Here is a 15,048-nt window from a genome sequence, read left to right as displayed (position 1 = left end):
TCTATTCCTATTTTTACCCACATCTCTCCCTAAACCTAATAATTTCTGGTTTGCCAAATTCTTCTTTGTGGTTCGTAGCCCATTAATATATAGTTTTTTGATGTTGAAAATATGTATCTGTAGAACTAGATTGTATCTGGGCAAATACAGACTTTGGTTGATGCTTGCCTTAAGTTAGTGTTCTAGCAGAAAACTGGTGTTATTTTCATCCCAAATGGGCAGGGTAAACCGGAAAAACACAAGAAAAATGGCAATTCCGGGTATCTCAACACCCATTCATGCTAATCAGGGAACAGAACAGATAATGAATAATCCAGAAGAGAGTCCCCAAATAGCTCTACAAACACTGCTGGCAAACATGGTAAATGAAAATATTGAAAACATACACAGGACTCTGTATGAGCGTGATAAGGAAAGAGAGGATGCAAACAAAAGGTCAATACAGGAAAAGATTGAAAACCTACAAAGGACTCTGTTTGAGTGTGATAGGGAGAGAGAGGAGGCAAACCAAAGGTTTATACTAGAATATCATAAGCGTGAGGAAGCTACTCAAAAACTGATACAGGATTTGCATGAGCAGCTTGAGAACACTCAAAGAGAAAGGCAGGAAAGGCGTGAGCAGGTTTAAAACTCTCAAAGATAACTACAGGAATAGCATGAATGCGAGGAAGCTAAGGAAAGAGTAATTTGAGAGAGCAGGATGAGAATACACAAAGATCACTAAAGGCATCCATGGAATCCATTAGCAAAGAGTGGAAGAAAGTCAGGGAGACCACAAAGGGAATGCTGAATGGAACCCAACAGAAGGAATGGGAATCCAAGGAAACCATAATCTATCAACTAAGTGATTTGAGAATAAACACTGAACACCAAATTAAGGAAGTAAAGAAATTCACACAAGATCTAAAACAAAGCTCCAACAAAGAATTTGAAGCCATCAAAGCTGACCAATTACACAGAAAAGAAATATAAAACAAAGTAGAAAGTCTTGACAGCAGGTTAAACCATGCAGAAGATCGAATCTTGGGGATTGAAGACAGCCTAGATATTGAAGAGAAAGAACATACAACCATCCAAAACAGCCCAAGAAATATGATAGATGTATCCACCATTTGGAACACACCATAAGAAGGCCTAATCTGAGGATCATGGGTGTAGAGGAGCATCTAGAAACAGAAGTTAATGGTCTAGGAAATTTGTTTAACAGGATCCTAGCAGAGAACTTCCCAAACATGCAAAAAGATAGGCCTAAGATAGGCCTGTTCAGATACAAGAAGCTTTTAGAACCCCAAATAGACCAGACCAGAATAGGACACCCCACTGTTATAATCCACATTATAATCCACACTGGATCAACTCAGACCAAGGAAAAGATCCTTACAGCTGTCAAGGAGAAAAGATTAACACCTATAAAGGGAAACCAATTAGAATCACCTCAGATTTCTCAGCAGAGACAATCAAAGCAAGAAGAGCCTGGAATGATATAGGCCATGCCTTAAAGACAAACAACTATCAACCAAGAATACTGTACCCAGCTAAACTCTCCTTCGTAACTGAAGGCCAAATAAAAACCTTCCATACCAAAGAAAAATTAAAACAATATATTTCCACCAAACCAGCCCTAAAAAAGATTCTTAAAGATGTCCTACACATAGAAAACAAACAAGACCACAATAAAATCCAAGAAACTGCACCCAAACTGAGAATCCAAGAACAATAGGAGGAACCCAGTAGCTGCAGCCCCCAAGAAGGTGGATTAAATAGCAGGAACTCCCAAATACCTCTCAGTCCTATCTCTCAACATTAATGGACTTAACTCTCCAATTAAGCGACATAGACTGTCTAGTTGGATTAAAAAGCAAGATCCTTCTATCTTCGGCCTTCAGGAGTCACATCTCGCCCGTAAAAACAAACACATTTTCAAGGTTAAAGGTTGGAACAAAATCTACCAAGCAAACGGCCTCCATAAACAGGGTGGAGTTGCATTCCTAATAATAGATAAAATAGACTTCAAATCAAAATTCGTGAGAAGAGATAAAGAAGATGGCTACATACTAATTAAGGGATCTCTCCTTCAGGAGGATATTACAATTCTAAATATCTATTCGCCAAACCATGGAGCACTCACATTTAGCCAAGAAACACTACTTTCCCTCAAATCCCATATAGATCCAAACACATTAATTGTTGGGGATTGTAACACACCACTCTCCCCACTAGATAGATCAACTGGGCAAAAACTCAACAGAGAAACCGTAGATCTAAACAACTACATAGATCAACTAGTTTTAACAGACATCAGAATACACGTTTTTTCTCAGGAGTACATGGAACATTTTCTAAAATAGACCACATTTTAGGCCACAAAGCAAACGTCCAAATTCAGAAATATTGAAATTATACTTTGCATTCTCTCTGACCGCAAGGAAATAAAATTGGAACTCAACACCAAAAGCCACTAAATAAAGTCTGGTATCACATGGAGGCTGAACAACACACTGCTGAATCACGAGTCATTCATGGAAGAGATTAGAAAGGAAATTCAAATGTTCATGATATTCAACAAAAATGAGCACATAAATTTCCAGCTCCTCTGGGACACAACAAAGGAAGAACTCAGGGGCAAGTTTATAGCTCTGAGTTCCTACATCATCAAATTGGAGAGATCTGAAACCAACAATTTAATGAGACATCTGAACCTCCTTGAAAAAGAGCAGCAAGATAAACTCCAATCCAGTAAATGGAAAGAAATAATTAAAATTAAATCAGAATTAAATGAATTAGAATAAAAAAAAACCATTGAAAGAATCGACAAAACAAAGAGTTGGTTCTTCGAAAAGAATTAACAGAATTCTCAGACCCTTAGCAAATCTTATCAGAAAAAGAAGAGAACACACCCAAAGAAATAAACTAAGAGATGAGAGTGGAAACATCACCACAGAAACAACCAAGATTAAGAACATGGTAAGGGAAAATGTCTCAAAACTTTATGCTATTAAGTTTGAGAACTTGGCAGAAATGGACCATTTCCTAGCAAATATTGACATGTCAAAACTAAACCAAGATGAGTTAAACAATCTTAACAGGCCCATATCAATCATCCAAATAGAAACAGCAATAAGAGACTTCCCAGCTAAGAAAAGTCCAGGACCAGAAGTTTTTACAGCGGAATTTTAAAAGGCCTTCAAAGCAGAGCTCACACCAATACTCCTCCAACTCTTCAATGAAATTGAAAGAGAAAGTTCACAACCGAACACATTCTATGAAGCCATCATAACCCTTATCCCCAAACCAGGCAGGGACTCATCAAAGAAAGAGAACTATAGGCCCATTTCTTTGATGAACATTGATGCAAAAGTTTTCAACAAAATTTTGGCCAATCGACTTCAACAATTCATCCAAAAAATCATGCACCATGATCAACAGGATTCATTTCAGGGATGCAAAGCTGGTTCAATATACGCAAATCCATTAATATAATTCATCACATCAACAGGAACAAGGATAAGAATCACATGGTTATCTCAATAGATGCAGAAAAAGCATTTGACAAGATCCAACCCCCCGTTATGATGAAGGTTTTGGAAAAATTAGGAATCCATGGAACATTCCTCAATACAATAAAGGCTGTATATGACAAACCTACAGCCAGCATTATACTTAATGGTGAAAAACTAAAGCCATTTCCTAACTCAGGAACAAGACAAAGATATCCACTCTCTCCACTTCTCTTCAATCTAGTATTAGAATGTCTAGCTACAGCAATAAGACAAGATGCAAAAATAAAGGGGATCCAAATAGCGAAAGAAGAAGTAAACTCTCTCTCATTGCAGATGACATGATCTTATATTTAAAGAATCCCATAGACTCCACTCCCAAATTACTCAAGCTGATTCAAAAGTTTGGCAGAGTAGCAGGGTACAAAATTAACCCCCCAAAATCAATGGCTTTTCTCTATGCCAACAATCAGGAAAGTGTAGCTGAAATTAAGAAAGCAACTCTATTTGTAATAGCCCCACAAAAAATAAAATACATAGGAATTAACTTAACCAAAGAAGTGAAGGACCTCCATGATGAAAACTTTAAAAACTTGAAAAAGGATATCAAAACAGAACTTAGAAAATGGCAAATTCTCCCATGCTCCTGGATTGGAAAGATCAACATCGTGAAAATGGCAATACTTCCCAAGGCTATCTACAAATTTAATGTGATACCTATCAAAATTCCAACCTCATTCTTCAAGGAAATAGAAGAACCAATCCAAAAATTCATATGGAATAATAAAAGTCCCCGAATAGCAAAAACGCTACTCAACGGAAAGAACACTGCTGGTGGAATATCAATACCAAATTTCAAACTCTAGTATAAAACCATAGTAATCAAAAAAGCTTGGTACTGGCACAAGAACATACCTCAGGACCAATGGAATAGAATTTAAAACCCAGAAATGCACCTACAGACCTATAGCTATCTAATCTTCGATAAGAGAGCTAAAAAAAATAGAACGGAAAAAAAGACAGCCTCTTCAGTAAATGGTACTGGCAAAATTGGTTAACTACTTGTAGAAAACTAAAGCTAGATCCTTATCTATCACCCTGCACCAGAATCAACTCCAAATGGATCAAAACCTTGGAGTCAAGGCAGACAATCTGAAAACATTACAGGATGGAATAGGAGAAACCTAGGTCTCCTTAGCTCAGGCCAAAATTTTCTTAATAGAGATCCAGAAACACAACCAATCAAAGAAAGGTTGGACAAATGGGATTGCATGAAGTTGCAGAGCTTCTGCATGGCAAAGGACATAGCTAGCAAGATCAATAGAAAGCCCACGGATTGGGAGAAAATCTTCACTAGCCATACAATGGACAAGGGTCTCATATCTAAAATATACTTGGAACTCAAAAAATTAAACCCCAAACAACAAATCATTAAAGAAGAACTGTCCAATAAATAAGTGGGCTAAAGATTTAAAGAGAAACTTCGCTGAAGAGGAAAGAACGATGGCCAATAGACACATGAAGAAATGCTCAACCTCTCTGGCCATAAAAGAAATGCAAATCCAAACAATATTAAGATACCACCTCACCCCAGTTAAAATGGTAAAAATCAAGAACTCTAACAACAACAGATGCTGGAGGGGATGTGGACAGAAGGGAACCTTACTGCATTGTTGGTGGGAGTGTAAACTTGTTCAATCACTTTGGAAAGTAGTATGGAGGTTCCTCAAAAGACTCCACATAGAGGTCCCCTATGACCCAGCAATCCCACTTTTGGGCATTTACCCAAATGTTTACAAACAAGACCACACTAAACCTATCAGCACAACTATGTTTATTGCAGCCTTATTTACTATAGCTAAGATATGGAACCAACCCAGATGCCCCTCAGTAGATGAATGGATCAAGAAAATGTGGTATTATATACACAATGGAATTCTATGCCTCCATCAGAAAGAATGACATTGCCCCATTTGTTAGAAAATGGAAAGGTTTGGAAAAAATTATATTAAGTGAAGTAAGCCGGGCCCAAAGAGACATAGGTCTCTTTCCCTTATTTGCAATAACTAGAAAATGTCTGAGTCAAGCAGAATAGTTCAGATAAGTTGATGTTAGGGGAATGAACCCCAAGATAAATATTCTAGTGATTTTTAATTTCATGCAATTTTTTCTAACATATCTATTAGATTATTTCTATGTTGCTTTGTACGTCTCTCCCTCAAGGTATAACCCCTGCTTTCACTGTAGTTGATGTTGGTATAATTTGTGTAGGGGAAGGGCAAAAACAAATTGTTTAACTAGGGATACAGCTAGACCCATTGCAACAATGAGCTGTATAAGTCGCTATATTGAAAAATGAACTACACAACTTTGGTGGGGAGGTCGATTTGGTTGGGGGAGTATGGGAAAGGAGAGGAAGGGGAAAGAAAGAGGAGGCAACAACACTTGATAAGAAATGTACTCATTATCTTGCCCATGAAATTGTAACTCCTCTGGACGGTATTCTCACAATAAAAAAAAAATAAATTGTTAGAAGACAATTTGGAGGAGCGGGGTTGGGAGGAGGAAAGTGCCAGAAAACTGAGGAAAGGGGTAACAATTTTGACAAGAAATGTACTTATTACCTTACTTATGTAATTGTAACCCCTTTGTACATTACCTTGAGAATAAATAAAAAATTAGAAAGATTCACATGAAAAAAAATAAAATAAAATGAATTTTGCCTTGAGCTCCTGTTTCATGCAGTGATTGTGGTTCAAAGACAATCTGGGGAGCAAAGACCATAAGTTCCTCAAGTCCATATAACCACCAAAATAAGCTGGAAGTGAAACTGTGGTTTAAATGTTAGATTTGAGTAAAAAAGCTCAGGGATTACCCCCTAGCCATGAATTCAATTCTCAGAACTGGCACCAAAAAAAGAAAGAAAACAAAATACATGAAATGTTTAATTTTGAAAACTTTCAAAAGTTATAGTATTAGTTTTTGCTTCCCTCTATAACATCAATTGTGACTGAAATATTTAGATACGATTGGTCTAGTTTTTTGTAAATGTTTTAGTCCTAGAATTCTACTTTAAATTACAAGTCATCAAAATCCACAATTATACATAACCCGGATATAACTTCAAATTAAAGGGTTTGTAATGGTTTCAATATTTTGTTTGCTTTTCACCTCTAATCTTAAGTAATATTTTGTTACACAAATTATCACGAAGTTCCTTCAAATAACTTTTAAACATAAAATATTAGGCATTATGACTTCGAAGTTGGCAAATTAGAACAATCGTGGGCATGCATCAATCAAGTATATGTGATGTCTCTTTAGAAACTGGATAACATGGGAAATTTTCAACTTCCAGGTGATCATTTGAGCAGTAAATTGTAGGATTTTCCTGGCAATTTAATTCAGTGCATAATATCCCAGTCAATACTCATTGTCAGCCTAGTTGAACGGAGCATAGACATGTTCCTGGACAAGCTTATACCCAACATTGAAATCAAGATGGACTTTGGTTATCCTGATCTCCAAACATTGATGACTTCTGTTGCCATCTTGCATTCTGTTCTTGAGAATCTAAGTCAATTTCAGAGGGAAGAATCCACTCTTGTGTACATACACCTATTCCAACCATGTGTACCTTAGCTAAAGCAACACACAGGGGATTTAAGGACCTAGTGTTTTTAGCCACTTCATTTTATTCTTTGTCTTCTTTTGAAAACATTATGCTAAAGATTCGCTCACTACAACACTAAAAGCAATCACATGGTAGGAAGTGCCTATTATACTAATACTTGGTAGAAGAGGCAAAGTGCTATCAGGGAAGCCTTTTGAAATACTGTCTCCCTTGAAAAAAATCTCATCCACCTAAATTCTGTCTGTAATACTGAGTTGAAAACCAACAGCCCAAAGAAGCTGAGTTTTAAAAAGATTCCTTGAAAATAGTAACAAAAGGAAACAGGAGATTAGATGTAATATAGATAAAATAGATTTTTAAATTCAAATATGAAACTTTACCAGGCACCAATGGCTCACATATGGAATTTTAATTAGTCAGGAGTCTGAGGCCTGAGTAGAAAAGTATTCTGGACTACATCTTTCTAACCCATAAAATGTTATGGTGAAAGCATGGGTCAAGTGATAGAGCAAACCCTTGAACATAATAGCTGAGCAAGAGCTTGAGACTCTGAACTAAAACATTGATACTAGCACCAAATAAATAAAATAAAATACGATGAAAGTAGGAATATAGAAGAAAACATTAAATAAAATAAGAAATAATAAAATGATAAACATACAGTAACTGAAGGACAAGAAAATTCATAAAAAAATAACAGACACTTCTAGAATAATAGTTGGAGGTTCAAACCACATACTCTCAAAGAAGAATCAGATGAAGTTAAATAATAAAGTGGATGTTTTGTGCAACATAGTAAATTAACTAGTTTTTAAAGTCTATTAAAGGACATTATACAAAATGAAAAAAACATCCATATTCTTTTCAAGTACTCAAGAGGCTTTTCTAAGCAAGAGTATATTTTATACAGTCCCAAATTGAGTCTTGATGATTTTTTAATGATAATTTCAAATTCTAGCTCCACTCTTACACTTTACCTTTCCAGGAAGAACTTGCTCTAATATAGATAGCTAGCTAGATAGATCTATCTAGCTATCTAGCTATATATATTATATACTGTATTTACATATAATATATATGATATATATATATATGTAGTAATTTCCCATAAGTAAGATAAAGACAAAAATCCTGCTTATTTCATGAAGTGACTGATGTTAAATAATATGTCTATATTACTATTACTATTTTATAATCATATTATGTTGAACATTTTAATTTAAAATACTATGCTATAGATATTATGTACATATGCTTAGCATATATAATATGCCACAGATATTTATGTGTATATTTTATTGTTATTTTATATTCATAGCATAAAAATTGGTGCTGCAGATCGTCTGTAACTCTTAGCTTTCAACATTACTACTAATATATAAATGTTAATTATCAGTGATAACTCATATATATATATATATATGTAAATACTGAGTAAGAGATCTCATAGTGGATATTTTCTACTTGTAAAACAGTAATCATAGAAATGATGATTCCTTTCCCATTGTTCTTTATTTGTGTTTGATGCACAATAAATTCTTTCTTGTATGTTTTGACCCAGGTTTATGTGTCAAAATGCGATCTTTATCATCAGTTAAGAGAATACTAGATCCATAAAATCCAAGGTTCATGAATCTTTTTTTTTCAATTTTTGCTTACTCCAGGCTTTGATCTCAGAGCCTCACATTGGACTAAGCTTGCTGCCTGTTGTACTGGCAGTCTGCCACCTGAACCAAGCCTCTATTGTACCATTTTGTTGATATTTTAGAGATGAGATCTATTTTACTTTAGTGTATATACTAATTTTGAGGAATAATCCTTCTGATACCATCCCTCTAAGTAGATATTACATGTGAGAGTCAATGTAACTGTTTAATTTTTTCTAAAAACATAAAATGGTGGGTAAATTTAGCAGATATCAGAATATATTTGACAAATAATTTTTCTTCTAATTCTTGTAAATTTTTCTTTTATTAATTTAATTTGTGTGTTAACGAGCTATTTTTATCCTATGCACATATACACATATCTATTTTCTTGATGCTCAAAAGAAATAGCTGTTAAAATAAAATGATTCTGAAAGCCAGCAGAGATAAGGGTAGTAAACTTTACTTCAGTAATTTTCATGTGAGGAAAAAAAGGAGTCTTTGAAATGGTCATCATTTAAAAAGTTACCATAACATTTTAATGTAGTTATTCATGAAAAACAAAACAAAATATTTTCCTCTATGCAAACAGAACATTTTCCTACAGCTATGTTTAGAATATTGGGGAAGCTATTAGTATCACCACATTCTGCTCACAGTTCCTCTGTATATTTTACATTACCACTCTCTGCCTATTCTCTGATTCCTTGGTTCAAACTGGAATGAGAGTGGTTTAAAACATGTAGAATAGGCAACTACTAATTTCATTTGCATATATTCGATATATGTATAACCCACCACAGATTTAAAATAACCCATAGATTTACCATAATTATCATTTTGTAATGTTTTGTATAAATTTGTACTACTTATTCCATGCACAATATATTTTATTGTCTACTAATTTAAGTCAACAAGAATTTCATTTTCAGCCAAATCCCATTCACTATCTTTGTAAATGCGTTTCCCTTAAAATGAACGGGTGGCTTATTCCACATCTTCTTAGTCACAATGAGTTTAACATAATGTCAATCACAATAGTTTTAGCACAAAGCTGTGTACACCCATCAAGATATGGTTTATCATTTTTTTAATCTTTGAAACAACAGACATGATGATGGAAAATAAAGCTCATTTATTATCTTAACAGTTTCGTTAGGTTAGGCGCTAAACCGTAGTTTATCTGGTTTCTCCTAGGCTTAAGACTCACAGGCTTCAATGAGAGTGTGGCTTTCTTTGGGCCTAGCCAGGGAAAGACCCTCTTTCCATCTCAGGAGAATATTGAGTCTTTGGGCCCTTTGAGCTTTGTTCCTCAATTTTGTAACAACTATAATTTTGATAAGGCTTTCACTATTAGAATAACTTCAATAACAGATTTACTTCCTTTTTTGATTATATAATGTTTTCCATTTTTATCATAAAGTTTTAAAACATGTTTCTTAAGGAATTTATGATATGAAGGACACATATTTCCATTTTCCTAGTATAGTTTTGTACCGGAGCACATTGCTCATTTTCCTCATCTTGCTTTCATTGGATTTTCACACTAGAAGTTTCCTTAGTGTCTCATGATTTTGTAATCTATCTCATACAGATGGAAACATAAGAGGTTTAATGGAAGTCCAATAAACCACTCTTACTCTAAGGAAAACATTGATTTAGTGAAATTCTGTGTGTGTGTGTGTGTGTGTGTGTGTGTGTGTGTGTGTGTGTGTGTGTGTGTGTGTGTGTGTGTGTGTGTGTGTGTTCCAGCCATATCTGTGTATCTGGGGCTTGAACTAAGGGCCTAAATGCTCCTGCTTAGCCTTTGTGTTCAAGACTGGAGTTCTACAACACAAGCCACACCTTCTGCTTCTGGCTTTTTCTGGTAAACTGGAAAAGAATCTCTCAGATTTAAATATCTAGGTTGCCTTCAAGCCTCTGTTCTCAGAACTCAGCCACCAAGTACCTAGGAGTTTAAATGTGAGCAATTGTAGCCCTGCGACCCAGCCTCACACATGAATGTCCTCTGTCCTCTGAATTCTTCAAAGACAATAATCCAAGCTCCACTGAGAGACTTTCTCTCCACTTCTCTTCTTGCAGATTCACATCTAGGCCCAAATTATTTTATAAACCAGGAGTTCCTCAATGGAAGCTATCCAGTAGTGTGCTAGCAAATGTGTTTATATACACACTACTACGTGTGTGTGGAAAGACATTAATATGTTTATTAAAATGTTGCTGATATTGAAGATAGGGAGGAGTGTGAAATTCACATATAATAGTAAATTATAGAATATTCTTTTTCATAAAGCTCATGTAGCCGGTTGGTTCTGGGGATGAATTTATTCATTGATGTTTGCCAACTCCTTGGCCCCATAGCTGGGTCCACATCTCCCTGCCTATCCTTGATGAGCATGACAGACAGAAATAACTGGCCATGTATGTCATAATGTAAGTGCGGTTGTGACTATGTGAGGGGAAATGACTTGCTACTGCTTACAAGTAATAGTGCTGCACCTTTAGAACCAATCTCTTCAGCCACAGCTCTATTTCCCATGTGCACAGCCTCCACACATACCCATCTTATCTCCATGTGGCCCTGAGGGACCAAGTTCAAACCACCAATGGGATGGCACTGGTTGTTGGGTTAGGAACACTTGAGCAATATGGCATCATTACATAAAATCTCCATTAGGCAGACAGAGTGAGCATCAGTAACCTTGAAAACACAGACAACACTAAAGAATGAAGTGTAGTAAAGTAGAAAACAATGATTGCTGAGCCTCTGTTGCTTTTGTTTTATCATATGGTGTTTGATTGTAAGCGTATGCAATTTAAAGAATGGTCACTAATTTCTAAAAGTTTTAAGAATCTTCCTTTACCAGCCAATGTAAGCCAATCTAGCCCGTGTTAAACACCTCCTAGCACAGAAGCCACAGCACTCATCCCCACCCTAAGATCCGGCCTGCCCAATTCAGTCTGTGCTCACCACAAGCTCCCCGCCACGCAGACATGGCCTGGCGTAATGGATCTTGTGTGAGTATGGCCTTCTAGTTCTCACATTCCATCAGACACTGAAGGCCAGAAAGTCAGGCAAAACATCCTACATGCAATGGGGAGGGTACCACTCATTGGTTTCTCCACCATAACTCTTCTCCGCCCTCCCAGAAAATCTAGGTCCTGATGCAGGGTTTCCAGGATGATGGAACCATGGCTTCCAGGTGACCTTCTTGCTGAATGACTTCCATGTAACCTTTGAATTGCCTCTTGTGAAACATTTCAAGTTTGTCTCTTTAGAGTTTTATGTCTATTTCGGGACTATTTGGCTTTGAGAAAAGGAAATCACGGGAACCTGGAATCTCAATTAATGGAAATCAGGTATCATTCACCCACATCCTCTTCAGCAAACTTCTGGATTTTGAGTTTAAATACCAATTCCCAGCCTCCACCTTTTGGATCCTTCTGGCACTTTCTGGACCATGGACTTCTAAATAATGCCTTCTTTTTTTAGGTCTGAGACCAGGAATTAAACTCAATATCTGATATGTTTGATCATTGGCTAGTGCTCTTCCAACTAAGCCACATCCCAACTCCAATGCTTCTACTGTAAAGAAGAAAAGACAATGAAAAGGTACACACCAAAAAATATATATAGTTTTCTGGGCACCAGTGGCTCACGGCTGTAATCCTAGCTACTCAGGAGGCTGAAATCTGAGGATCATGGTTCAAACCAGCCCCAGCAGGAACCTACATGAGACTCTTCTCTCCAATGAGCCACCAGAAACCAGAAGTGGCACTGTGGCTCACCTTGAGCTGAAGAGCTCAGTGACAATGCCCAGGCCCAGAGTTCAAGAATCATGACTGACAAAAATATATAAACTTTACTGTTTCCAAAATAGTCAAATGCCATCTTTATAGGAATCTGTATTTTTAATTGAGATATATATGACACTGGCACATAATATGCATGTATTACACATAGACTCCTATGGGAGATGGGCAGTAGGAAGAATCCAAGGCAATTCCAGAGTCAAAGCTGGGGCCCCTGGAAACAACAATGCAGAAGCAAACCCGTCATAAATGCAAGTGACAGAGGCAGAGGACGGGTCCACTGCTGCCGGGTCCTCAAGATCAGGGATTTCAGATTTGTCTAGCCAACTCCCACAGCAGGGTAAACCATTCCCTGCAGTATGCTTCTTAATGTCTAGCTAATAGTGTTTCTGTTTCTCTGGTAGAACCCTGACTAATAGGACAGTCTCTATTGGTACAGGAAAACAACAACAACAAGCAAACAAATGAACAAACACACAAAAGGCAAGGAAAGAAATTGCAGGAGAAGGGAGGGAAGGAAAAAGGAAGAGAAGGCAGCAATGGAGACCAAGAGATAAAATAGTTTGGAGACAACACTGGGAAATTCCCCCATACACTGAACACAAGCCATGTGCTAATCCTGTGTATCTCCCTCCATCCCCTCACCCTTGCACCCCACCACTGCCAAGTTGTGTGATTACCCAGGTACCTAGGGAGCCTGTGTCTCACCTTTTGCTGTGACACTCGCATTACACCTGGTCCCTGCATCCCCTGGGCCTTAGTGGCTCCTTTCTTGAAAAACTGCAGACGCATGCTCCTAACTCCTGTCTCCCAGAGCTAACATGTAACAATACCATGGGGTTGGAGGTAGAGCTCAGTTGGTAGAGCATTGGCCAGTGAGCAAGAGCCATGAGTAATACTCAAGTCACTATCTTGGACTTAAACTAAAGAAAGCCCCCCCTCCAAAGAAAAACAAACCAGTTACGTGTCTTCTGAGGAATTCTCCAGGTTTTTTGCCATAGGTGCCAAATTCAAGTTAAAATGGGGATAGGAGCAGCCAATTGCCCAACATTTGACTTCACAGACATGCCCAGAAAGTCATGTTAGACCTTGACCACACAGAGCCTGTGACTATGACAGAGAGGGATGTTGCCTACCACAGACGTTCATGTGAACAGTACTCAGCATATTTCACATTAATAATCATCATCTTATTTTTAAACAAGATTAAACAAAACCTACCCTAGCCCATAATTGATTTTTGTTTTCATGTCTTCTGGTCACACCAATTCAGATGGGCAGATGTAAGTTGTAAACTAATCCATACACAGGACACCTTCACTCCCTGGCCCAGGGACAGGGCTGCGCACCATCACTGACTGAGCCAAGCCCCGGAGGTGTTCATGCTAAAGCCAGGAAAGATAAAATTGCCTTTCTGTGTTCACACAAGGCCTGCTGCCATGAGCTCAGTCTGCTCCTCACCACATATGCATGGAAGCAAGGAAACCAGCCCAGGGAGGGAGAGAGAGCCCCCCCCAATGTTGCACTCTATCCCCAGTGTTGCAACTGTCCCCTGCTACCAAAGTGAACCCTCCTGATTATGCCATCCATCACAGGCCCCTTTCTAGTGAAAGTAAGTCAAGCTGACCTTTTTACTTGCTCCCAAAAGAGGCTTACCTCACAGCAAGGAGAGAATCCCAAAGATTAGGGCTGCATTACATGGAGATGAATAGCAAATTCTAGTATGAAGGTGAGCTTGTAAACAGGAAACAAACCCCAGAATACAGCACCAAAGAGATAAGGAAAAGATGAGAGATCTGTCCATGTGTGTGTGTTGTCCATAGGTATCTAGTACAGGTTCCTGAGCTTGGCTTCCAGCCCACCCTTTACACTCTGCTTCATGACAGAAGGGCAGAGACTCAAAAACCTGCATCTCTTCTTGACTAGTCAGTCCCTGTTTGATATACCAATGGACTGTAAAGTTAATGGGAAAGGGGGAACTCTCCCAGCTTCTCAGTAAACTGGTCCCTGTCAACAGCAGCCATTAGGGCTTTGAACAACCGCTCAGAATTCAGGTGCTTCAGATCTCCCAGCACCAGCCCCTTCTCAGATGTCTGAGTCTCAACTCTTTAGCAGTCCCAGCCCTGATCCACTAAGCACCAACAAGGGCAGGACACCTTCCCTACCCCCGCAGAGAAATGGCCGCTGCAGCAGGCCATTTCTCCAAGATCAGGTTCTAACCGAGCAAACTTGTCTCATTCCTCTTGGAGAGGAGAGCCACAGGGATGCTGGTGGCGTCCTGTCCTTACAATGTCCATGCCACTTCGAGGTTCTCTTTTCATCTTTCTGTTCTTCAGCTCCATATTTTAAGCTTTTCCTATCACTGCCTTCTCTGTGTTTAAAAGGCCACATGGCTTTTGTTCTCTAGATTGAATCCTGATTGTGATCATGTCTAGTGTTTGGAGACAGTCATTAGAAC

The sequence above is a fragment of the Dipodomys merriami genome, unplaced genomic scaffold, assembly GCF_024711535.1.
Source record: "Dipodomys merriami isolate MVZ:Mamm:240054 unplaced genomic scaffold, mDipMer1.0.p SCAF_830, whole genome shotgun sequence".
Classification (NCBI taxonomy): domain Eukaryota; kingdom Metazoa; phylum Chordata; class Mammalia; order Rodentia; family Heteromyidae; genus Dipodomys; species Dipodomys merriami.
Note: the sequence above shows the minus strand (reverse complement) of the source record.